Source organism: Homalodisca vitripennis, chromosome 4, assembly GCF_021130785.1.
Source record: "Homalodisca vitripennis isolate AUS2020 chromosome 4, UT_GWSS_2.1, whole genome shotgun sequence".
Lineage (NCBI taxonomy): Eukaryota > Metazoa > Arthropoda > Insecta > Hemiptera > Cicadellidae > Homalodisca > Homalodisca vitripennis.
Window position 1 is genome coordinate 70,036,183 of NC_060210.1, and position 26,316 is coordinate 70,062,498.

At 35.1% G+C, this 26,316-nt stretch overlaps 1 protein-coding gene across 2 annotated transcripts in view; it reads right to left on the reverse strand.

Annotated features, from left to right (window-relative positions):
- Positions 1–26,316, reverse strand: part of LOC124359487 (diuretic hormone class 2) — a 175,945-nt gene that overhangs the window by 83,709 nt on the left and 65,920 nt on the right. For both annotated transcript variants that reach the window (XM_046812250.1, XM_046812251.1), the window contains exon 2: positions 16,800–16,828. The gene's annotated coding sequence lies outside the window, so the exon portion shown is untranslated. The remainder of the gene's footprint in view (positions 1–16,799; positions 16,829–26,316) is intronic.

The window sequence follows — 26,316 nt, forward strand, 5'->3', positions numbered from 1 at the left end:
TTTTATTTATAAATAACAGTTTCCTAAAAACATTTGTCTTAAAACGCGTATTTAAAAGTTATATTTGTCCAAGAAAGTGTAATTGATCTAAGTCATAAATCATTAAAATATATGACTCCCTGAAACTCATGTAAGTCATCTAAATATGATAAAATTAAAATTTTTGTGTTTAAGAATTCTTATTTAAACTTGGTAAATTACACTGTGTAAATCTCCACTGTAAATGCATATAATGTCTTTTCCTGTGGAGTGATAAATATTCATTTCTACTTTTTCTGTCTTCAGCAAAGTTATCAGAGCTTATCAGACTTTCAATTAAAAGATATTATTACAAAAAAGGATAATGCAATCTTAAAATATTTAGGCGTATAGATACCACATACAATATGTTACTTGTAGATTTTTTTCTGAAATTTTCTGACGTTTTATTTAATTTAATCAATAGATTATACAACTATGTGTCGTATTCCTTCATTTTCTACGATATTCGTAAACAAAACATTTAAATAATTTGAATTGAGAACATACGATTTGCTAATGGCGTTATACACCATATAAGAGTACAAATTAACTAGTTTGTTAACTAGCGGTTTGAACTCGAAGACACACTTAAAAAAGGCAAATCAACACTTTAAGGGATTATATGGTTTTATATCATAGGATTACGTCTAAACCAAGATGAAGACGTTTGCTGGTTGTGTTAAGGGACGAGTTTGAGAAACTTTTTTAGCACAAGGAAATTGATAGTAGCATATTTACCACGCTAGTTGATCTATAAAAATGATCGTAATTACTACCATTAGTTGGATATTTAAACATAATTACTACAGCGTGTTGTACCTCATAGTTAATGATAAGCCACGTACTCATCCATACCTTTGATTGTATTAGTTACACAGTACAATCAAAGTCCATAGTAGTACATTACAAATACTATTGCTGATCATGTGTTGAATTCACGTCGTCTACAGATATGTGTTTTAGGCGCAATAGCCTACTTATAATTTAAATTTTTTTAAGAGAAAACTTTTTCAAAGTTCACACGCGAGACTCCACAAACCAACTCATTAAATGAACAAGCGGTGGAGCGCCGCCGCGCCGAAGTGGCCAGTCTGTGCCCTCGTCTAATGAAAAACTAACCCTAACGTTTCTTTTACAACTTTAGGAAACATGACTCGCACAAGAGCGATACGTTTCTCCAAAATACAGGAACATACAGATTAGGAACACGGCTAATTTACACTATTAAACACACACGTTTCGTGTTTTAATGGGTTACACTTAAAGATGTAACTCATTTGTACCTTTCCGTTAAACAGATTTGTTTTACTTTCATTGAGTCTTTACTACGATATCCTAAAACTCAAAATGTATTTCTACAAATTATACCAGTTTATATAGCTATTGTAGGTACTTGGGTCAAAGGGTGGGTTTGTACACAAGTTTAGAGGATCAAAGGTGGTTTATATACATTATTCATTCTACATTGTTGTGAAATATTCATTAAGCTGGTTGTTAATAAAATTCCAATCTTTGACATTTTAAAAATACCCTTCACATTATGAAATACATAAAACATTTTCTGGTAAAACATTTTTTGCTATAGAAATTACGTAACCTGTTTCTTAAATTGCATATGAATGCAAGTATGACATTGTATGAATTTGAATGTTTCAGCAATTTGAATGTGCACGATAAATTTCGTCTAAATATCAGTCAGTAAAAGCCATGATCTCAGTGTGTTTTGATCCTACGGGAACTAGCTTAAGTATTACGTGGGTTTAAATACAACTCATTGGACATTTCAAAACAATTTAATCGTTTTAGAAAAAGCGTTTACAGTGCAAATGACAGCTCTTTATGCAAAACTCTATATCGTGAGCCTAAAACTACTAAATAATAATTATTTACATGTAAAATAGTTCGTCTAAAATTCCACTGCTCGTTAATGTAGTAACGATGATGTCGCTATTCATATGTTTCAAGCAAGTTCTACTAACCTTTATTTAGTTTGAAATGACAAAATAATCCACACCACAATTCAAACTTAAAATACAAGTAACGTGGAAGCTTCATTCGCCAACACGATTAACTGAGAGAATACTCGTCAAGTAAGTCTGAGTTAAGAAATATTGTATCTTATTTTATTTGTGATCTACAACAGATAAATTACAAAATATTAATAAGGCGCTCGTAGATATTTATATATTATCTTGAAACATATAATAGAGCGTATAAAATGCATAACGTTACACTACGCATATGAAATGTTCACACTGAAAAGGGCCGTCGAAGGGCAAACGACTACAACTACGGTGATCCGCCAAGCAAACGCCAGCGAGTCGACAAACATTGTGCCGCAAGTGTTTGAGTTTACACGTTAGTTTGACAATTTACAAGTAAAATTACAATGGATTACGCTACACTACGCTTGTTAGATGTTCACGCACTATGGATACTGAAAAGGGCAGTCGAAGAGAGGAGGCGATTACAACTGCGGTGATCCGCCAAGCAAACACCAGCTAGTCGACAAACATTACCACGCAAGTGTTTGAGTTAACACGTTAGTTTGACAATTTACAAGTAAAATTACAATGCACTACGACAGTACGCATGTTAGATGTTCACGCACTAAAGATACTGAAAAGAGCAGTCGAAGGGTAAACAATTACAATTGCGGTGATCCGTCAAGCAAATACCAGCGTGTCGACAAACATTGCCTCGCAAGCTTTACTTGTTATAGTTGTTTTTTGTTAATTAAATATAATTTTATTATTAACTACTTTTATTGTTAATATTATATATAAAAAATAGTTTCAATACACTAACTACAAAGTTTAGTATTTTTTGAAGAACGGTGGTCCTTTATAAAGGAAAGTTGAAATATAGTCTCGATAAAAGCCTACTCCGTAGTAACATAATTAATTTTAAAGACATGTGGTACTATTTAGGATGCTGTTATAATGGTGGTGGGTATAAAAAGATATGCCTAGAATGTGGTTATCTTGCTTTTTACTCACAATACATTTAAAGGGAACATACAGCAGAAACTTCCAGTTTTGAGATAAAATTACAAGAGCAGCGATGATGTTTTTCATGCTTCTTAACTTAGCCGAAAATTGTATACTTCTGCTACAGAAACGTCTTAACTTTAGAATCGTATTGAAATGTTACATAATTGAAAAGATTTGAAAAGAAAATTCTAGCGGGATTAAAACGAAAACTTGTAGTATCACGCTTAAAAAACAAATACAGGACAGTAGTTGGGTTGTATAACAAACCACCGTACTAATACTAGTAATAAGGGTATTAAATACTAAAAATACAATTATTATAATGTAATTATAATGATAATGTTTAATTTGGCATAAAACCCGCTAACGTAGTTTTGTACACGACAGCGTCTTAAGAGTCAAAGTTACTTTTTAGTTTCTTTTTAGAAAACTATAGGTCTATACATTGTCCAATGGTAGATAAAATCTTTGTAATTTGTGTTTTCGTGCAAAAATTATAAACATCAACTATACTGAAAATAACGTATTAAAACTAAATAAATATCTTGGTAAAGAATTATATGGATTACGTTAATTTAAATTGTTGACACTGAACATTCAGTTTATTCTGGGTTGGAAAGTTACTGAAACGGATATTTAAGACATAATGTCAGCCTTTTACTAAATTCAGATTGAACTGCAATTATTTAATAAACTGATGCAAAGCTGATTGATTATCGTATCAGTATTAATGTTCTCGCTTCATCAGTCTTAATTTCAGCATTTAATGAGGGAAGGAATAATAAAGTGTAGAGTCAAGTGATCGTCACAATCTCAGGGGAGTGCTGTCAATTAATACGGTTGGATTATAATCGTACACCGTAATCTTTATAGCACTCAATATTTTTATGTTACTAGTTAATTAATACAATTACTGTTTTACCTTACTATTTCGAAAACGTTCATATTGAGTTGGCTGTATGTATACTATTCGACTTAATGAAAAAGGTTGATACAGGTTTGTCTTCTAAACATAGGTGGAATGGGAAAACTGAGGAAATGATTTAATGTAAAGATAGTCCTTGGATTGTATATAAAATATATACCCTGATTAAATACCTGGCATAAAGTAAGCGAAGCCTTATCTCAAATTAACAGTTTGCACAGTCTTGAGATTTTCCATGATTTTTTTGTGCTTCATGCAGTGAAGAAGACACAAGGAAACTTTAGTTTTAGCTTCAATGGAAGGTCATTTTAAGGGAAAAATATGTAGGTATAATGAAAAATGAAATGAGTTCTTACAAGGTACAACATTTGTCTGACTTTGGGAGAGAGTGGGAACATTTGAATTAGAGTTTGTATTTCTATGTAATCGTTACATCAGTGTACAATTTTCTGATCCACGATTGTACTAATTTGTCTTAAAAGGTATGTAAGCGAACTGTACGTAAACTACGACAGCCCTGCTGTTCCACATCAGTTAAGAAACAATCTACGTGGATCTACTTGGCTTTGCTCACACACACTTTTCTCTGTACATCGTACGGTTGACTCGTTAGCTTGATGGCAGTTCAACAGCTATTGTACATCTTTTTGTCACCCATGGTTCGATGGTTGTAGACAAAGCGTCCCTTTCCTGGATAGTTATATTGTAATAGTATAGCATTGAATATGAGTGCGTAATTTATAAGTAATGTAATGCAAATATGATATGTAAATTGTACGAGTACAATATTTAAACGATCGTGTAGTACAAATCTTTCGTCGAGACACAAATAATGGTAATTACAATTGTGTTGTACCCATCCATTTATCCACATTTTTAAAATATAATTTGGATTTTCTAAAAATTTCCAAATACACAACCAAAAAGATTTTGTTGCTCATTTTAGTTTGCAAAATAAAATACCAACTATTTGAATTTTTACTTCATATAATAAGAATTTATTACATAATCTTAGTACGCAATTTTTGGCTTTCGATATTTTTTTTGTAAAATAAACATTTTGTCTGGTATGCGGTTCGGTTATTTCTTATATTATTATTGAAATTTGTACATCCATTTGGTGTCTGTCACTCTGTGACAATGATCTGAACACATGTTTCAATTGATAATTAGTAGTGGTTATTACTTTAAACACTAAATTATTTGTTTTTCACAAAATTTGTAAAAGTTTTAAGGTAAAATTTGTACAAATACTCGGCTAAACAAAATCCCACTTGAATTACTGACTGCCAGACTAGCTGTCAGTACTTATGAAGTATGCAATGGGTTTCAAATACAAACATTTTGATAAAAAAAGAAACAACAAAAGCATACATCAGTTACTACTTTTTAAAACAAAGCATGAAAACACAAGTGAGGAGCCAAATACGAATAAGCTAGACCGGCTTGCAAAAACAAAAGTTACAAAAAAACCATGGTGAGCTTTGTAATTAAACACATATAAGCCACCAACGTGTGTGTGTGCACCTATACAAGAAACACAATGTTGGTACAGCAATGCACTCCAGCAAAGGAATATTTGTTCCACCATTTTGGATAGACACGACTAGTTAAAGCCGGAGAAAAGCTGTCGTTCGTCTAAAACAATTAAAAGGGTAACCTGTTTGAAATCGATGTGCTCGTTACCCAGTTTGTTAGTCGGAGAGTCGTGTTTGTGTTGGTGGGGGGAGTGGTGGGGTGGTGAGGAAACCCTGTCACCGACACCAACTGGCTGCCTGCCTCTTGTGTTTAAAACTCACCAGGTCTCGAGTACAACAGTGTAAATAATCCGCTTGCAACTCAAGCACTGCGGTTAAATATTTACTCCTCGGGTAAAATGGCTCTTTAAACATGCACCTTACATTTCCCGCTCAAACTTTTCAAAGCCAGGTGCGAATTTTTTCTGACTCTTGTCTGTTCAAAATATAACCACCATGCATACATACACGGTTGTGCTTTTACCATTTTGTGCTCGTTGTTTGGTTATCCACGCTTCTGGACCTTTCCATCGTTCCTGCTCAACGCGTTGTTATTGTGTTATTAGATGTTTGTTACTAGATGTTTTAGCATTGAATGCATTGTTATTATTTGTATAAAATATTATTTTAAATATACATTGTGAATGCTAAGTTTAAGCTCCAGTTGAAAAAGGTAACAAAGCAGTTAAAATCAAATGTAAATCTGATAGTAAAGGCCAAAAATAACAAATTATAACAATATTTTGCGGGAAAATGTGGTTTAATTAGCTCCAAAAGTATTACCAGTGTTAATTAAACAATAGCTTTGCTCACAAAGCTAATTTTTTCCCCAGTAAATGAAGTTTTAGTTGTATCATCACAATATCTTTACAGAAATGTCAATCGTTGTTACCTTATCCTAAAGTGGCATGTAATAAAAAGAAAAAGTAATTAAGTGGGTTAATTCTACGGTTAGCCAAAATAATAACAAATAAAGAGACAACATTGAAACCAATAATTTAATATATGGTCAATAAGGAATTATATAATATCCATAAGACTATATTCAACTTTACGTCAGACCCGGTTAACTCAAACATCACCGGGGCCATGATTCATACCTTCTTATTCGGTCATGGGCGCCTTCGGTAGTTGGGTACTACATTAAAAAAGTAACCTGTTTCTCAACCAATTATCAGCTGTCAAAATAGATTATTTTAAAGTTCCTGCAGTTCTATACAGTTCTACTGGTGGAGTTAGTTGGAATGGTTTACCCACATTTATTCATGTTTAATTTAATTAGTTGGAAACTATTTTTATGATACTTACATATTCAGTTTTCTTAGTTTTTTCCAACTTATTAACACCCTTCATGTTGTATTGCGAAGGATGCATGTTTACAATACATCACGATCACAAATGAAGCGAAATGTTTACGAAGTCAACAGAATATTTCTACTTTATCGTACTATCAGTATGGTATTGATAAATTTGAATTTGTGTCAGATGTATGGTAGAGCCTCCAAGTAGTTTGGTAGTATCGTACATGTTTGCAACGAATTTTAACATTGATATTCAATTATATTATTTTATATTTTTTACTCTATGCCTTCCTCCAACTAGCAATTATTTTTCGGGTACAGTAATTAATTTATCTTGCCAAATATAAAAATTAAAGGAGATAAAATGAGAGCATTTATTCTGTTACGGTAGAGATGATCGTTTTTTCGAACCACTTTTTATTCTCGCTTGTTTATTATGCATATTTATTACGGCGTAAACTCAAACAAACTAAAAACGTATCTTAGACCGGGTTTTGGGCTCTGTCAAAAGTAGTCGTAAACTAGAATTTGATACTGTCTCGTTTCAAACTATTCTGACATGAAATCGGACAACCACCATTTATTGTCACATATACATACAAACTACAGGACATTAAAAATGTATAGCTGAGTTGTGATCACTTTTCAGAATTATTTCACAACATTTCTGGTAGCAAAAACTTACCATAGACATTTAAAAACATTTCCGATTTTTTAAGTTCATCTACATTTCTCGCTTGTAGTTATAAAGTTATTTTCCAGGCCATAAAAACCCAATTAAAGAATAAACTACGCTTAGTAAAAGTTTAATGTTTTATGGTTTCATTTTGATATTAATGTGTCTAACATTGCATCAAGGATTTAAGGCTTTGTCACTCAAATCTAAGTAGGAGTGGTATTTTACTTTATAAGTAATATTAAATTCCTTTTTTTAAATACTCTGTATTTGTTGATATTTATCCCTTCTCCAAGGAATAATTTATTATTGAATTGACAACTATAATATTGGCGTGAGCAAAATCTAAATGGCTTTTCAATGCACTAACTAGGTAGATTGTCAATTTAAAATTTCCAATTCATTGTAATAAATACGAGTGCGATATTAGACAGTGTTAATTTGTATCTCAAAGGAAGAAAATTATAAGATTTGTAACTTCTATTCCAAGTTCATTCTAAAGTGATCATTGTGAATCGAACCGGATTTTAAAGTTCGTGTTGTTTTTAAAATTTAATTTTTGGTACTCTGGGATTCTACGAGGTAAAGTAGCTTCAAGAAGATTTACAATTACAAGCCCGCGCTGTCTCATGTGGAAGTTAAATGTATAATTAATTCAAGACTGTCTATTAAAAATTACGCCAAGTGCCCTGCGACATGATTGGTATTTATCAAGCATCAAGGGGGATCCTGTGATAATTGGAAGCTTTCTCTGATTAAACATCTTCTGGTCCCAAATGAATTTACTGTCTTTCGTCACTGCCACGGCAGGAGAGAAATAATTTACTTTTAAAATATTCGGCAACGGTCATGAAACTTCTCAAAGTACTGTGTTAGAATTAAGCATTGGTTATAAAGAGGGCATGTGTTTACTTAGTGCATATGTTTAAAATAATTGTTCTTGTAGAGTTCGACAACTATAAAAAATGGGATATTTTACACCAATCCAGTTTTCCAATAGTCAGAGTAGACTTTCATGTATTATATTATATGAATCAATAACACTGCAATACTATGCGAGTAATAATTTAATTTCACATTAAAAGGCACTAGTAGGTAAATGGGTAGACTAATGATGATCAGTGATTATTAAAACTCGCTGGTTGCAAAATGAGTATCGATGTCTAATTAATTTTAGCCAATATATATGAAACAAAGTGGGCTGGTTCGTAGAAATAATGGTTACGTTTGGTCTATTTTGCCAGAGAAACTGAAGGCTCTACAGTAGCTCACTGTACTCGTAATATGTAATACTTGTTCTTTACTTCACTACAGTTTGGAGGGTGTGGCGTTGACTAGAAATTGTACTAGTTTACTAGTTTATTAATACTTAGCCTACAGCTGTATTAAATATAAAATTAATTTACCGAAACATTATCATGAAAAAAGTTCTATTTATATAAAAATATGTCACACTCCTGACTTTTCTGAATAAATAAGTATATTATTATTGAACTAAAATATACCTTAATACATCTATAAAATATCATAAAATCCAAAAAAACTAAACAAAAGAAAGGAGGACGCCAGAACGTATGTCGATTACCAGGTTACGTTAAATCTTTATAACAGTAACTGAATCCAAAATTCCAAGTCAGAAGCACAATTTCACTCTCGAAATATCCCCCTGATTTATCTTACATCCCATAGAGGGATTCATCAAACGCGATGTTGCCTATATAATAAGGTTTCACTCACAATAGTATACGGTCTGTAGATCTATCGTTCTTGAGATATTCTGCGAACAGACTACGGTAACGCACATGAAAATCTTTTAGAGGGGCATGCTCCACAATCTAACTCAATTTTTCAAATGTAGAAATATATTGCAATACATGGAACATTTCAAGTCCATATCTCTGAGTCACGTGCTTTGCTGACCTCACTCAAACCCCTGCACCATAATCGAACTCGAACTTGTACCCGTACAACTGAAATTTCACGCAAAAATTTAAAGTCTTTAGTGCAATTTGTTCTTGAGATATTCAGTTAACAGCTAGGCTGCGCTAACGCACAAACAAATCCCATAGAGGGACAAGCACCACCCCTTTCCAATGTACTAGATCTTTCCTTTATAGAGATGAAAATACATGCAACTTTTCAAATTTATATCCTCTGACATATTTCCTGACTTGCAAAGTCTCACTAACGATCAGCCAAATAACCTAGAGATACATGCACCATCATCGAGCTATAAATTTTACATGTAGATATTAAGTTTTATGCAAAGTTTATAGCTCAATTTTTTCTCAAGATGTCCGGGGGGAAGTTAGGCTGTACTAACGCTAAAACCTATAGGTCAATTGGTTTGGAGATGGTGCAGCCAGACGTTTTCTCGTAGAAATCTGCAGAGTGGGACACAGAACGAAACTTGTAATATTCTATGTAATATTGTAATGGTCATGTCTCTCTTTCTTTCAATGTTGTGAATAATGTATATTTAAAGAAGGTTGTGTGAACCGTATTCATCGCTTTCACTATCAAATAAAAATTCAATGGACTTAGGTAGAGTACCGAAAAAAGTTTCTAGAGCGTGCACAGTTTTTTGTGTACAGCTTGTTCCATGACGTCATAAAAATAGAGCTATAGAAAGACTAGTAAAATGTAGAGTTACAGTTTAATAACTTAACAGTTAGTCCCGCGAGTGACGAGGGCGAGAATATCAAGATGTGATTTCCCCTGACGGAAAGAATCTGTGTAATCCGCGACCCGACAACACACAGATGTTTGTCTAAGGAGCACCAGGATCCTGTGTCGCGTGTTGTGTTGTTCATGGTCCCTGTAGACATTATTCTGTTTCCGTTTTCCAAGGAAGTTTAAAAAAAACATTTTTAACTTATTGTAGCTATAAATCCATGCTTTGGACCTCAAAATTAAATTGCATATTCAAATATCTCGTTGATCAAATTTAAATTTAGTTATTAAATAAACACAAGGATTGAATGGATCATATATGTTATACGTTCAGATTTTATAGGGTTTGTTTATATTGCCTAAACAACAGCTAAAGTTGTCATATAGCACAGTAATATCTTACAATTTTTCTCATAAGCAAAGTAGAAAAAGAACAGTTATATTTCATATACAGTGTATGTGGAAAAAACAATGTCTACTTCAAAATGCTTATTCTCTTGGAATGATAAATATTTAATTTATATAAATATAAAAAATTAATATTTGTATAATAATTCTTTCATTGCACGAGAATCTTAGGTATATTTTTAGTAGTAACTAGCTGACCCAGCGAACTTTGTTCCGCCTTAAAGGCAATATCACATGATCACATTTTGTACTTTTTAAATTAGGATAATTGTAAAATAAAAAAAATATAATTATTCAATGATTCTTTATTTGCCATTTATTGTAGCACCTTGTGATAAACCATTTTTTTGTTTTTTTTATTAGGCGCGAAAAAAATAACGCGGAAGGTCTTCCGACCTGTGAACATGCCACATATAATGGACCATGGGAAAAACATGGATGTTCGAGATTAAGACCACAAAACTTTTAACGATTGGCCTTGTGACTTATTTACAGTCATGGCGAATGCAAGACGGATCAGAAATTGAAGTCGTTTAAATTGAAATGGCATGTCGGTTGGGATCATCGGGATACTCGGAATGACAACTTCCTCACCTTTGAATTTTCCTTTGAGTATTGTGGCGTAAATAAAAATTGTTCATCAATTTACTTACCACCAAATGTGTTCCGTTGCACAGTTTTGGCTGGTTTAAGTTTTTAAGCATGATTACAACAACCAAACTTTAGTTGTAAATTGTGCTGTGGTAAGCCAGGTACATCCAAGGAGTTTAAAAATTCAATTGGATAGTTGGTGGCATCACCTTCATTTGCTACACAGTCAATAGATTTGATAGAATGCAGTGTACCAATGATCTCATTCTGAATTATGTAGTTTAAGTCATCTACATCTTTATTTCTTAGCTACCAAAATTGCTCGCTCACTCAACCATTCATTATTTTTGAGGTTAGTAATGATGTTTGGGAATACTTTGTTAATGAGTTCGTCTTTCGATGAGACTAAGTTATAGAAATTCGGAGGAAATGAAATCAATCCGCTCGATTCGTCGACAGGTACTCGACGATTACCGATAGTCAGCAATTGCTCAGAGAAATCTTCAGCAGATGTATCGATTCAACAATGCAACTCTCATGTTTGTTGTCAGCTGAAGTTTCTTAACATAGATTCAATGATTTGAGGCAAGCGTTTATCTCGTCGGCAGCAGTCGATCTGGGAATTACTGGCAATGTTTGGCGGAAATCGCCAGGCAGTAAAATCATTGAGCCTCCAAAACATCTCGAGTCATTACGTAGATCTTGCAATGTTCGGTAGAGTGCTTCCAATGCACGTTTATGCGCGATTGTGCATTCGTCCCAGATGATGATCTTCGATTCTGATAAAACTTTGGCCATAGCGGAGTGCCATATTGCATGTTGGTTTTTCAATATATTCCAGATTTAACGGCAATTTTAATGCAGAATGTGTCGTACGACATCCTTTTAGTAATGTGGCTGCTATTCCAGAAGAAGCAACTGCAACCGCAGTGTTGGATCTTGCACGAAACAGTGGCTAAAATTACTGACATGAGGAATGTCTTACCAGTTCCACCAGGGGCATCCAGGAATAGAAACCACCATTTCCATCATCAGTGCCTTCATTAATGTATCATAAACTTCCATTTGTTGGGGATTCATCAGGGGTACATTCGTTTGAACTTCTAAATCTAATTCCTGGTGATACATATTTACGTTTCCGTTCCAATTCTCGATTTAAATGCGTCATTCATTTCACAATTTGGCACTGGCATTCCTAACCTGACTAATAAACTACCGCATATGAGATAGCACATGTCTTCAATCAAAAGCAAGGCCCTATTATGTATCTCCTAATTCATTTCAAGATTGGGATTTCTTGAATTGACACGAATTTGATGTAAAATATCTTCTGCCATATTATCCTTGTATTTGTGCCATAGGTTTAGATGGGTTCGATGGAAAGCATGTCGAAATGATGATAGCAAATAATGTAATCTGACTTGGAGATGCAGAGATAATTGCTTTCAATTGTAAAAAAATTAAAATTTGAATTGTATTATCTGGATAGTAAAGTCTATGTTTAACAGTGATTGCAGAAACAGTTGAAAACAAAATTTGCTGTTTCTCTTAAGCTTACTCTATGCTTTCAAACTATAAGTGTAAAGAAAATGTAAAAATAGTAATTAAAATGATATAAACATATGTTTCTTTTGTCGCATTATTCATGTTTTTACAAAGAAACAGCTGATTAAATTTGAAAAGGCTCTTTCACTTAATAACATATGTTTGCTGCAATGCATTTCTTACGGGTATTTCTGTAACTTTTAGAGACCAGTGGGGCGGAATCCTGAATCGGGAACGGGATAAAAAGTATCCTATGTTCTTATCCCAGTTCTTAGCTACCTCCCTACCAATTTTCAGCCAAATCGGATCAGGCGTTCTTGACTTATAAATAGTGTAACTAACACGACTTTCTTTTATATATATAGATTAGGGAAACCATAATATGAAACCCACAGAAAACCGGATGAGGTTAAGGAATATAAGTGAGTTTGTGTGTTATAATCAATATAATAAAGCTAATAAAATAAACACACTTTGCTTGTGAATTTTTTAAGATGAAAATTTTGTGTAACGTTCGTGTTACGGTTAACCAAGGAGACTTTGATGTTTAACTTCTTCAAAACACTGACTTTTCAATTTAGAATTTCACGATGTCAGCCAAATATGAAATGTACATTTCTTTCTAGGTGTCAAAGGGAATGGTTCAAACATACATCGGGAGGCATTCAGCTTCTGCCGCCGAATGCATTATTTTTTATCTCCCCAAACATCTTCATTGGTTACTCGGTCCCTCATTGATACTATAACTCCATTAAACCTTGTGGTAGTTGATCCACAATGAACCTCGGTTACTCTTATACAATGAACTTTGGTTAAAAGCTTATTTTGCCATATTTGATCTTTGATACGCCTTACATGTCCATACCATACCAGCTCATTTATTTCCATTCCTTCAGTAGTTCTGTGTAATCTATTTGTACATAGTCTAATTACAATATCTAGCATGTGCTATAATCTGGATATCCGACATTATCTTCGAAGAAACTCCATTGCTCACCCGAGCAATGAGTTGCTTTGGAACTCATTGTTGGTTCATTCTCAAGTGTCATAATTCTGAGACAATGTTACATTTGGCTGTGCAATTTTTCTTTAGAATTTCAATTTTGTTTTTAAGGAGGTTCGATTGTAAGGGATTCAAAACTCGTACTCCCTTATCCTTGTACTCTGTATCGTATATCATTTACACCTAAGCCTTTGTTTGACATAGTACTACCTAGATATTCATACGCTTCGTATTTTATTATCTGTCCTAATTAAAAATTAAGTTTATATTAAATTATATATTGTCTTTCTCGCCATCTACTCACTATTCTGTCTTCCCTACGTTGATTTTCATTTCCAAGAGCTCATATTCAACTTGATTATTTCTTAAGATGTAATCTAAATTTTCTTAATAATTTGCAATTATTACTTGATCGTCAGGAAAGAATACACAGATGATCGTCAAGAACCTTAATTTATATGTCTTATTGTCATATGTCTGTAGTAATTCCTGAATATAATTTTTAAATAATGGACTGATTTTAAATACACCGTCCCTATTTAAGGCTCTTTATACTAGAAGAAATGGTTTTGACAAGGTTTTTGCGTCTTAACGACACTCTAAACTTTCATAGATATTTTTTGTGCTCTAATATATCTTTTCTTTATGTCCGTTCTTTTCAAAAAATTAATTAAAGACTTTAAAGATACCATGCCATAGGCCTTTTCAAGATCAATGAAGACAAGATGTGTAGAAAGGTTTCGAGCAACGTGTTTTTATGTGATTTTCTGAAGAGTATAAATATGTTCATACAGGGCCTTCCTGTCCAGAAGCCACTCTTGTCTTATGTCTAATGATACTCTAGTTTAATTAGTTTAAAAAAAATCCAACCATACAACCTTCCCACCGAGCTAGATTAACATTAAAAAATAACTTGTTTCCTCAATAATGATGTACTGGTATAAGAGTCAATTTATGGGACATTACAATCGTGTTCAATAAGAACCTATCTCTTTGTAATTTACACGTATTTTCCTGTCTATGTTGTGTATGTGGAAATAATATATGTATTAGATTTCAATCTACAGGAATATCTGCTACCAAAAATAAACATTTATTAAAAATATCTACTGCCATATTTTAAATATACCTTTAAAAAGAAGAAAGGTATTACTTTTCTTTACTTTATTTTTTTGAAAAAAGGGTAGAATTTATGTGCTTAATTAATCCCTGTGCTTAATAACTCTAAGCTTGTATTTTTATTGTGAATATTGTTTAGTACATTTAAAACTGACTAACCTGTTAACGTTTATGCATAATAATCGTATAGGTATATTAACTAATTGTGAGGTTTATTTAAATAAGAAAGATACGACCAACAGCAAACAAATAAAAAACGATCACAAATAAGGGTTGCCGCGTCATGTGTTAACCGATGTCAGCTATTTATGGGACATGGCACTCAGTTATTCAATGGATAGAGGAAGAGATACACGGAACACGTTTACTGCATTTTCTTCTCACTTTCCCCACTAGCTTTGATTGCACAGACAATATGGACATAAATAGAAGAACATTTGCGAGTTTGCTGGGTTTTTTGCGAGTAGGATAATTATGATTTTTACTAAGGAAATGGGTGATTATGTGGAAAGCTTTGTGTAATACCTCTATTTTATGTACTGTATTATTAAAATGGCGTATTTAATTATAAATGTAAAGAATAATATTATGTGCTTAAATATATCATACAATTTTCAAATTTGGGTTTTCTCTCCATTAATCCCAACGAGGTAATTGTCTATTAAATTTATGTAATATAAAGATACTATTAAAATATATATGCAATATAAGTTGTTTTTATTATAAGTATATTTTAAAACAATTTACTTGTGTGAGGATTTTATGAGTAATAATTGTATATATTTATCAATAGTTTGTAAGATATAAATCAGAAAACACGGATGGATCTTTAAAATATTCGAGTAGGTAAACAACTTTTTTACTAGATGAATCTCCACAGGGATCGGTTTAGTTTACGTTCTTCTTATACTATTTATAAAAAACACGTTTGAAATATATATCCAAACCCTAAGTTAAGAAGGAACTTTTTGAAACAATTCTTGTGATTAAAAGACTGTTAGATTTCTCCGCTTCTGATGAACTGTTATAGTTAAGTTCATGTTTAATATTTTCACACATCTCTATATTTCCATTCCTTTTTATTAAAGAAAATTTCATTCATGTTCATTATGACATAATGCAGAGGGTATCTCCTATACATGGTATTGTAAAACTCAAACTGAATAGCCTATTATACTTTAGCCTAATATGTTTGGGTAAAATTTAGAATTACTTTTACTAAAAAAATGAAAAATTCTAAGATAATGATACAAATATTTCCAGGATTCCAATTTAGGGATTTCCTACATTAATCCTACACTGACTGGTAATCCTCACTAATCAAAAACTAATAACTCAAGGAATATGTATCACTTTCTGGACTAATGCTACTAACAGTGGGTACAAAGGTAATAATGGTTTATGTCCATGCGAACATTTACTGTGTAACAAATAGGGCATGTTGACAGTCATTTATCATTTTAAAGCTTGTATAAATACACAAACAACGAATATATACTATAGGCCACTTGAGTTGGAATTGAAGTTTAGTCAGTTTCAAACTTGTTTGATCAAAGGTTCGTTTTAGTTAATCTAAAAAGGAGTGTTACTGTTAACAATAATTATTTTGGAACCAAAATAAACTCATCTACATGCTCTAGTGAAGATAATACAGATCTACACACACAAAAATAATGGAGATAATATGTTATTATACGAGCTTATCAATAAGGGAGAAATGATTGCACCTTTGCCCATGTCTAAGATGAAGCAATCCTTGCCTCCAGAGTATCGAGATGACTATTTGAGGTCAAAGGAGCAAACCACTACTGCCTCATAAGCAGTTAAATCCTATCTCTATGTAAATTGACACACAACATACTGTTCCTAATGTACTAGTCTCTTTACACTCACGCTTCCAACAACATCATCTTATGTCTGTCTAATCGATTCAGCATTGAAATGCTAATAAGTCCGCTTTAATAGAGCTTATTCACAAAAGATGTTTTTGACAAGCCAATTAGTTAAACAATAAAAATGGAACTTACGGGTATGGGAGGTTACTGCGTCTCCTGTCCTGAAAAAATAACAAATTCATATTAATTATCACTTATTAAATAAAATGTATATATTGATAACGTGTGTGTTGAAAATTGTCTTGGTGTATGGATTGTGAAGAAAAAAGTTTTATTTAAGACGTTTTATCTAAAATTATCTAGTAATAAATAAAATTTCATTATATAAATTACTTGATTGTTTGATAATGGGACAGTTATTGGAAACATAGTATTTATTACTTAAATGGCCATTAAAGGTGTATGTATTTGAATACACTGTATCTAACGCAATACAAATTTTTTGTAATGCGTCAAACGAAAAGTTCATTCAAAAAGTTCTATTTTAAAAATCAAATTTTTATTTACAATTTAGTAATATATATTTAATCATGAACAAATTCCTTAATTTCACATTTCACTAAATCATGTATTTGAATATAGAAATGGTTTCAGACATTTGCTATCGTTATATTTTACAATAATAGACCACTACGTTTCAAGGATTTACATCTATTTTCTACTTCTACTGTGGTGTGTTTAGCATATTTTGGTAGTGCCCCCATATTGTGCATTTTTATGGCTTTTCGTCACCGTTATAATCCAAGGTATATTAGTTGATTTTGAGGTAAAAGTTGTTTTTTTAGTTTTTTACATCAAAGATATGTGATTGCTTAACGTTATGTGACACCTAAAAATAGAATAGATTCCAATCCTCGAAAAGTAATGTTTTATTTTTGAAATATATAACAATGGAAAATGTTCGAAACCTTATTATCCTTTCCTATCATCCACCGTCAATAATCGACAACTAAGTTGAATACTCTTTGATAAATTACACCTACAGGTATAATTTATGTACTACTGTTGAACTTATATTGTTGTTTATAGTAAGGTCGTTTTCAAGTATTTTAACTATCTCCATAATTCTATTGCTTTTCGTAAGAAATGTTCATCATGACCTATTGCAAAACATATTAAGCAGCATTATCATTGATATCCTAATCAAACAATACATAAAATTAGTCATAGATCATAAGATTTTTAACATCATAAAAATATCTTTTAAGTTTGCTATGTTGATGCGGTAGCATCTTAAATTAACTAAAATTGGTAAATAATCTAACTGATACTAATATAGTCGGTCCTCGTTGCAACAGTAAAGTTTATAACCCATTGGAGAGTATAAAGCATAACAGATCAGCTGACTTAGCGAGGCTCAACCCAATGCATAATGTAACTTCGTTAGCGGTTCACACAGTGGAAGTCCAAATTATGCATCCTCCGGTCTAACCTACGGATAAACCCCTCACTGCGCCACACCTCCTCGCACCAAACTATTCAGCTTAGCACTTGCTAGCACCGCCTAGCATCCTGTTACACCTCGCACCAAACTATTCAGCTTAGCACTTGCTAGCACCGCCTAGCATCCTGTTACACCGCCTCGCACCAAACTATTCAGCTTAGCACTGGCTACTACCGCCTAGCATCCTGTTACACCTCCTCGCACCAAACTATTCAGCTTAGCACTTGCTAGCTCCGCCTAGCATCCTGTTACACCGTCTCGAGTTAAACTATTCAGCTTAGCACTGGCTAGCACCACCTAGCATCCTGTTACACCGCCTCGCGCCAAACTATTCAGCTTAGCACTGGCTAGCACCGTCTAGCATCCTGTTACACCGCCTCGCGCCAAACTATTCAGCATAGTACTGGCTAGCACCGCCTAGCATCCTGTTACACCTCCTCGCACCAAACTATTCAACTTAGCACTTTCTAGCTCGGCCTAGCATCCTGTTACACCACCTCGCGTTGAACTATTCAGCTTAGCACTGGCTAGCACCGCCTAGCATCCTGTTACACCGTCTCGCGCCAAACTATTCAGCTTAGTACTGGCTAGCTCCGCCTAGAATCCTGTTACACCACCTCGCGTCAAACTATTCAGCTTAGCAGTTGCTAGCACCGCCTAGCATCCTGTTACACCTCCTCGCACCAAAATATTCAACTTAGCACTTTCTAGCTCCGCCTAGCATCCTGTTACACCGCCTCGCACTAAACTATTCAGCTTAGTACTGGCTAGCTCCGCCTAGCATCCTGTTACACCGCCTCGCGCCAAACTATTCAGCTTAGCACTTTCTAGCTCCACCTAGCATCCTGTTACACCGCCTCGCGCCAAACTATTCAGCTTAGTACTGGCTAGCTCCGCCTAGCATCTTGTTACACCGCCTCGCGCCAAACTATTCAGCTTAGCACTGGCTAGCACCGCCTAGCATCCTGTTACACCGCCTCGCGCCAAACTATTCAGCTTAGTACTGGCTAGTTCCGCCTAGCATCATGTTACACCTCCTCGCACCAAACTATTCAGCTTAGCACTAGCTAGCACCGCCTAGCATCCTGTTACACCTCCTCGCACCAAACTATTCAGCATAGTACTAGCTAGCACCGCCTAGCATCCTGTTACACCGCCCCGCACCAAACTATTCAGCATAGTACTGGCTAGCACCGCCTAGTATCCTTGTTACACCGCCTCGCGCCAAACTATTCAGCTTAGTACTGGCTAGTTCCGCCTAGCATCATGTTACACCTCCTCGCACCAAACTATTCAGCTTAGCACTAGCTAGCACCGCCTAGCATCCTGTTACACCTCGCACCAAACTATTCAGCTTAGCACTGGCTAGCACCGCCTAGCATCCTGTTACACCTCCTCGCACCAAACTATTCAGCTTAGTACTGGCTAGTTCCGCCTAGCATCATGTTACACCTCCTCGCACCAAACTATTCAGCTTAGCACTAGCTAGCACCGCCTAGCATCCTGTTACACCGCCTCGAGTTAAACTATTCAGCTTAGCACTGGCTAGCACCACCTAGCATCCTGTTACACCGCCTCGCGCCAAACTATTCAGCTTAGCACTGGCTAGCACCGTCTAGCATCCTGTTACACCGCCTCGCGCCAAACTATTCAGCATAGTACTGGCTAGCACCGCCTAGCAACCTGTTACACCTCCTCGCACCAAACTATTCAACTTAGCACTTTCTAGCTTGGCCTAGCATCCTGTTACACCACCTCGCGTTGAACTATTCAGCTTAGCACTGGCTAGCACCGTCTAGCATCCTGTTACACCGCCTCGCGCCAAACTATTCAGCATAGTACTGGCTAGCACCGCCTAGCAACCTGTTACACCTCCTCGCACCAAACTATTCAACTTAGCACTTTCTAGCTCGGCCTAGCATCCTGTTACACCACCTCGCGTTGAACTATTCAGCTTAGCACTGGCTAGCACCGTCTAGCATCCTGTTACACCGCCTCGCGCCAAACTATTCAACTTAGCACTTTCTAGCTCCGCCTAGCATCCTGTTACACCGTCTCGCGCCAAACTATTCAACTTAGCACTTTCTAACTCCGCCTAGCATCCTGTTACACCGTCTCGCGCCAAACTATTCAGCTTAGTACTGGCTAGCTCCGCCTAGAATCCTGTTACACCTCCTCGCACCAAACTATTCAGCTTAGCACTTGCTAGCACCGCCTAGCATCCTGTTACACCTCGCACCAAACTATTCAGCTTAGCACTGGCTAGCACCGCCTAGCATCCTGTTACACCTCCTCGCACCAAACTATTCAGCTTAGTACTGGCTAGCTCCGCCTAGAATCCTGTTACACCACCTCGCGTCAAACTATTCAGCTTAGCACTTGCTAGCACCGCCTAGCATCCTGTTACACCTCCTCGCACTAAAATATTCAACTTAGCACTTTCTAGCTCCGCCTAGCATCCTGTTACACCGCCTCGCACTAAACTATTCAGCTTAGTACTGGCTAGCTCCGCCTAGCATCCTGTTACACCGCCTCGCGCCAAACTATTCAGCTTAGCACTTTCTAGCTCCACCTAGCATCCTGTTACACCGCCTCGCGCCAAACTATTCAGCTTAGTACTGGCTAGCTCCGCCTAGCATCTTGTTACACCGCCTCGCGCCAAACTATTCAGCTTAGCACTGGCTAGCACCGCCTAGCATCCTGTTACACCGCCTCGCGCCAAACTATTCAGCTTAGTACTGGCTAGTTCCGTCTAGCATCATGTTACACCTCCTCGCACCAAACTATTCAGCTTAGCACTGGCTAGCACCGTCTAGCATCCTGTTACACCGCCTCGCGCCAAACTATTCAGCATAGTACTGGCTAGCACCGCCTAGCAACCTGTTACACCTCCTCGCACCAAACTATTCAACTTAGCACTTTCTAGCTTGGCCTAGCATCCTGTTACACCACCTCGCGTTGAACTATTCAGCTTAGCACTGGCTAGCACCGTCTAGCATCCTGTTACACCGCCTCGCGCCAAACTATTCAGCATAGTACTGGCTAGCACCGCCTAGCAACCTGTTACACCTCCTCGCACCAAACTATTCAACTTAGCACTTTCTAGCTCGGCCTAGCATCCTGTTACACCACCTCGCGTTGAACTATTCAGCTTAGCACTGGCTAGCACCGTCTAGCATCCTGTTACACCGCCGCTCGCGCCAAACTATTCAACTTAGCACTTTCTAGCTCCGCCTAGCATCCTGTTACACCGTCTCGCGCCAAACTATTCAACTTAGCACTTTGGCTAAACTCCGCCTAGCATCCTGTTACACCGCCTCGCGCCAAACTATTCAGCTTAGTACTGGCTAGCTCCGCTAGAATCCTGTTACACCTCCTCGCACCAAACTATTCAGCTTAGCACTTGCTAGCACCGTCTAGCATCCTGTTACACCTCGCACCAAACTATTCAGCTTAGCACTGGCTAGCACCGCCTAGCATCCTGTTACACCTCCTCGCACCAAACTATTCAGCAGCACTAGTACTGGCTAGCTCCTGCCTCAGCTTAGCTCCTAGCATCCTGTTACATCGCGTCAAACTATTCAGCTTAGCACTGCTAGCTCCGCCTAGAATCCTGTTACACCGCCTCGCGAAACTATTCAGCTTAGCAGTTCTAGCTCCGCCTAGCATCCTGTTACACCGCCTCGCACCAAAATATTCAGCTTAGCACTTTCAGCTCGCCTAGCATCCTGTTACACCGCCTCGCGCTAAACTATTCAGCTTAGTACTGGCTAGCTCGCCTAGCATCCTGTTACACCGCCTCGCGCCAAACTATTCAGCTTAGCTAGCTCCGCTAGCATCCTTACACCGCCTCGCGCCAAACTATTCAGCTTTTGGCTAGCACGCTAGCACTGCCTCGCGCCAAAACTATTCAGCTTAGTACTGGCTAGTTCCGTTAGCATCATGTTACACCTCCTCGCACCAAACTATTCAGCTTAGCACTAGCTAGCACCGCCTAGCATCCTGTTACACCTCCTCGCACCAAACTATTCAGCATAGTACTAGCTAGCACCGCCTAGCATCCTGTTACACCGCCCCGCACCAAACTATTCAGCATAGTACTGGCTAGCACCGCCTAGTATCCTGTTACACCGCCCCGCACCAAACTATTCAGCATAGTAATGTCGAACTCCTCCTAGCTCCCCGCGACGTTAGTCTCTTGTGAGACTATTTCATTTTGGCCAAATTGTTTTATAATAATTAATCACAAATGTTTTTGGGACAGTTTTTGAAGTATTAATACTCTCAAAATTAAAACAAATAATAAGTACACTAAGAATTCTAAAAATCAATGCCTTAATTTAAAATAAAATAAAGAAAACCTATATGATCATTATGTAATATAAAGTAAATTAATAACGAAATAAAATGTTTTAAACTAACGAAAAACACATTTAATGTATGACATTATTGTTAATTAACAAATAAATTCATTGTTAGAAGAAAATATAAAAGCTTTATAAAGTTGTTTAAATAGGGGTGGGTCTCAATCATTTCTATAAAACGCACCGATTTGTGTAGCGTTTTTAATGAGGCGTAATTAGGTGCTTGTTAGAGCATAATATTTCGTTGTTATTGAACATTAACAAACATGCACGACTTGCATAAACTCTGATGAGTAAACGAACATAAAACAAAAATGGGCTGGCTACACAACATATGTTAATTATAAGAACCAAAACGCCACTTTAATTTGTGATGACCAGTTACTTAACCTGTGATTAAGTGGAAGGTAAAATTAAGGTTGAGGCAGTATGCATTACATGAGTAAAGAAATGCCTAGGATTGTACAAACATTCCATAAAGGGTACCAGTAATGTTTATAAACATTAACTATTCATATTACTGAAAGCGTCAATGATACTAATCCAATTAATTGTCAAACATTTTATTTTGTGTTACTGCGTTGTTTTTGAAGTCACTATGATGCACTAGCTTTCTTCTTTCACTTGGTCACTCAATAAAACGAACACATTCTGACTTACTGTTGTAACTTCAAAATATTCACCAGTAAAAGCGTTAAAAATACAAACCAAAGTGTGTGTACCGAGAAGAACTTCAATAACTGAAAATAATCCCTGTGGGGATTAAATCCCGAGTTTATTAGATGGTCGAAGGCTTACACTGTCCGTGTAATGACGCTGTTGAAAGTTTGCGGTTTATAAAGTTGTGATGGCCGCATAGCGGGTAATGACAGCCATCGTTGATATAAACATACAAGCCATAAATAACAGGCAGTAGCCGCCCCACGTAATGGAGACAAGTAGTCGATGTTTCTGTAGTTAATGGCGAATGTCAACAGCGTCAGTATCCTATCCTTCACTTTCTTGTTTTATTCGGAAATAAATTTGTATAACTCTCTGTCACATTGTACACGATGGAACATAGTCAGGCGTATTATTAGTAGCAAACATAATATGAGGTGTCTCCCTTGTGGCTCGTTAATAATTCATAATTTAATTAGTATGCCATTAGGGGCGTATCTGATGCCATTAAGCGAGTATTTATTGGATTTCACCTCAGCTTTGTACGGTGTACGGTAAATATTGGCGATTCATTAATAATTTTATTGATAGTAGTTGTAAACCTTAATAATAGTACGTAGCTTAAATAAGAATAGAATTTCATTAAATATGACTATTGCAAATGATTTCTATTTTCTAGCACTATTACAGAGCAACAATAATCATAACAAGCTCTGTGAGTAATACTTGGAAAATGACATTTTTTGTTATTTACAGTATCATTGTATAAACATTACTAAACATAATCAACCGACTATTCTGAAAAGCTGCAAAGTTATGATACTAAATCAAAGCAACATGATTAAAGCGAACGTGTACATGAAATAATTACTACTAAAATTGCTTGAGTAACTTGGTTTACTGAAATTAGTATATTTCTCCATTAATTTTTTTTAACTTGCTATTTTCCCCAACAACAGCAATAATTTCCAACATTTATGCTATTACATACTCTCAGAGATTTCTCTGATTGATTGAATCCCTCCAGAGGTTTTAAAATTTTACTATGTACTGGTTTATTGTTACTATAGAAAAGCATGCAATAACGCCAAAGTCTCCAACTGATTGTTCTCTAAAAGAAACACCTAATTAAGTTGTTCTGTGAGTAAAAATAACTTTCATAATTAATGAAAACACATATTCTTGTAACGATATTTCAAATAATATAGGTTACTAATGAACTATATTATTTGTATTTAAAATATATTATTTAAAATACTGTAATAAAAAAGTATTTGAGATAAAATTAATCTGGAATTGGCATTTTAATTGTTAACTGTACAGTGTACTACTTGGTATTTCTTTCTTTCCAAAATACTTATTTCGCTAAGGAAACATCGTATATACAAACTACACCCCTCAATAATATTACTCCGCCAAACATATATTATGTATTACTCACAGACCAATAAACACCTAAGAACAGAAAAGTTGCTAACTCTAGATTTTGATATGTTAAACGCATGAAAATTGAACAGAAATCTATAGTGTCTAAATATATTTCCTTGTCATTCAAAAAACGATGAGCTGTAACGGTATAATACACAATTTATATTTTAATAAATAGGTTATAAAATTATAAACTATTTTAAGTGTTAGAGTTATTCGTCATGAGAAATAATTGTTTTTAATAAAATGTATTTATATTTTTCTTTTAAATTTGAGTTTCTTATAAAAGTATAGATTATTTTGAGATTGTAAATATTATAAGGTTGCAATATGTAAAATTTTGTAGGTCTAGAAATTAGATTGTATAAATGAGAATAAAAGACTAGAATACTGTATGATAAATTTTAATGCAAGGTTCATGAATGGTGTTAACGTAAAATGTCAAAGTTCCATTTTTCCGTTCGTCTCATTGAATGATGTAAATCACTCCCCAAAATCTAAACGCAAGTTGCCCCACCTCTCGCTGTACTTATATTGTTTGCTTCTACCATAACACTCGCTAGCGGCTTATAACTTACCCCATACGTCACCTATACCGCTTGTCACTTGAGGCTTATAAATGTGTTTGAAACTTCGGCAAAAATATTGTCAGTGTTTAACATTTACATAAAAATTCTAAGCTTTGGTTTCTTTTAAGGAATTGTTATTACGGAAAACCTAGTATACATTCAAGTTGTTTCTTTGATTAAAGTAGAATTAAAAAGACATAAAAATTTAATATTGATGTATGGATATTTTCGTTAGAATGACAATCTCACTTTTTTCACTTTAAGCTTTTGTTTTTATTTTTTATGAAATACATACCGTATTCGATTAATTAACAACGGGCGTTTTTATCTCTGTATATGCTCAGTATCTGTTGGTAGTTGTAATGAATTTTAAGAAATCGATATTTTTTCCATTTTCTTTACGTCAAAAATGATATGTTATTCTCGCTGTTACCTGTCTTGTATTTATGTTTGGTTAGGCAGGAAAGATCAAGAGAGAACGTTTTTTGTCATTGAACAGTATTAATTACGACCATATACATATTTTATGAATACTGATGAAATTGTGAGATATAATTAACACCTTCTTATTCTTAACATCAACGTGGAACTATTCACAAATATACAGTATAATACTATTACCATTAATATGCCTTTACAAAGCTTGGACAAAACAACAATTTTCGTTCAATTTTATGATAAAGAACTGTTTAGGTGTATCGAATTTTGAGGACTGCAAAGTCTTTAACGTGCTATTCTTAGAATCGGTCTAATTAGTGTCAATGCTGGGAATTATCAGAGGATACCTTTGGGCGATAATTACTGAAATGTGAACAAAGTTGAATATCAATTAATTAAAACTTTCTTAATTGGGTTAGGGGACAGACACATAATGACGCGTGTACTCTAAACACTGTGACCGATCAACGGCAAGTTTATTTGTTTAGTTGAAATCCTTCATCGCCCTCCAACCCCAATCACCTTTCAACGCTTATAATAAAGATTTGTAAGAGTTGTACATCTATTTATATATATATATATATATATATATATATATATATATATATATATATATTTGATTCAATTGTGAGTTTCCTGGATATAGATATTTTTATTGAAAATCAGAAGTTGAAAACTAAGATCAATATAAAAAACACCAACACATTTCAATATCTACATTATGACAGTTGTCATCCGTCCCATGT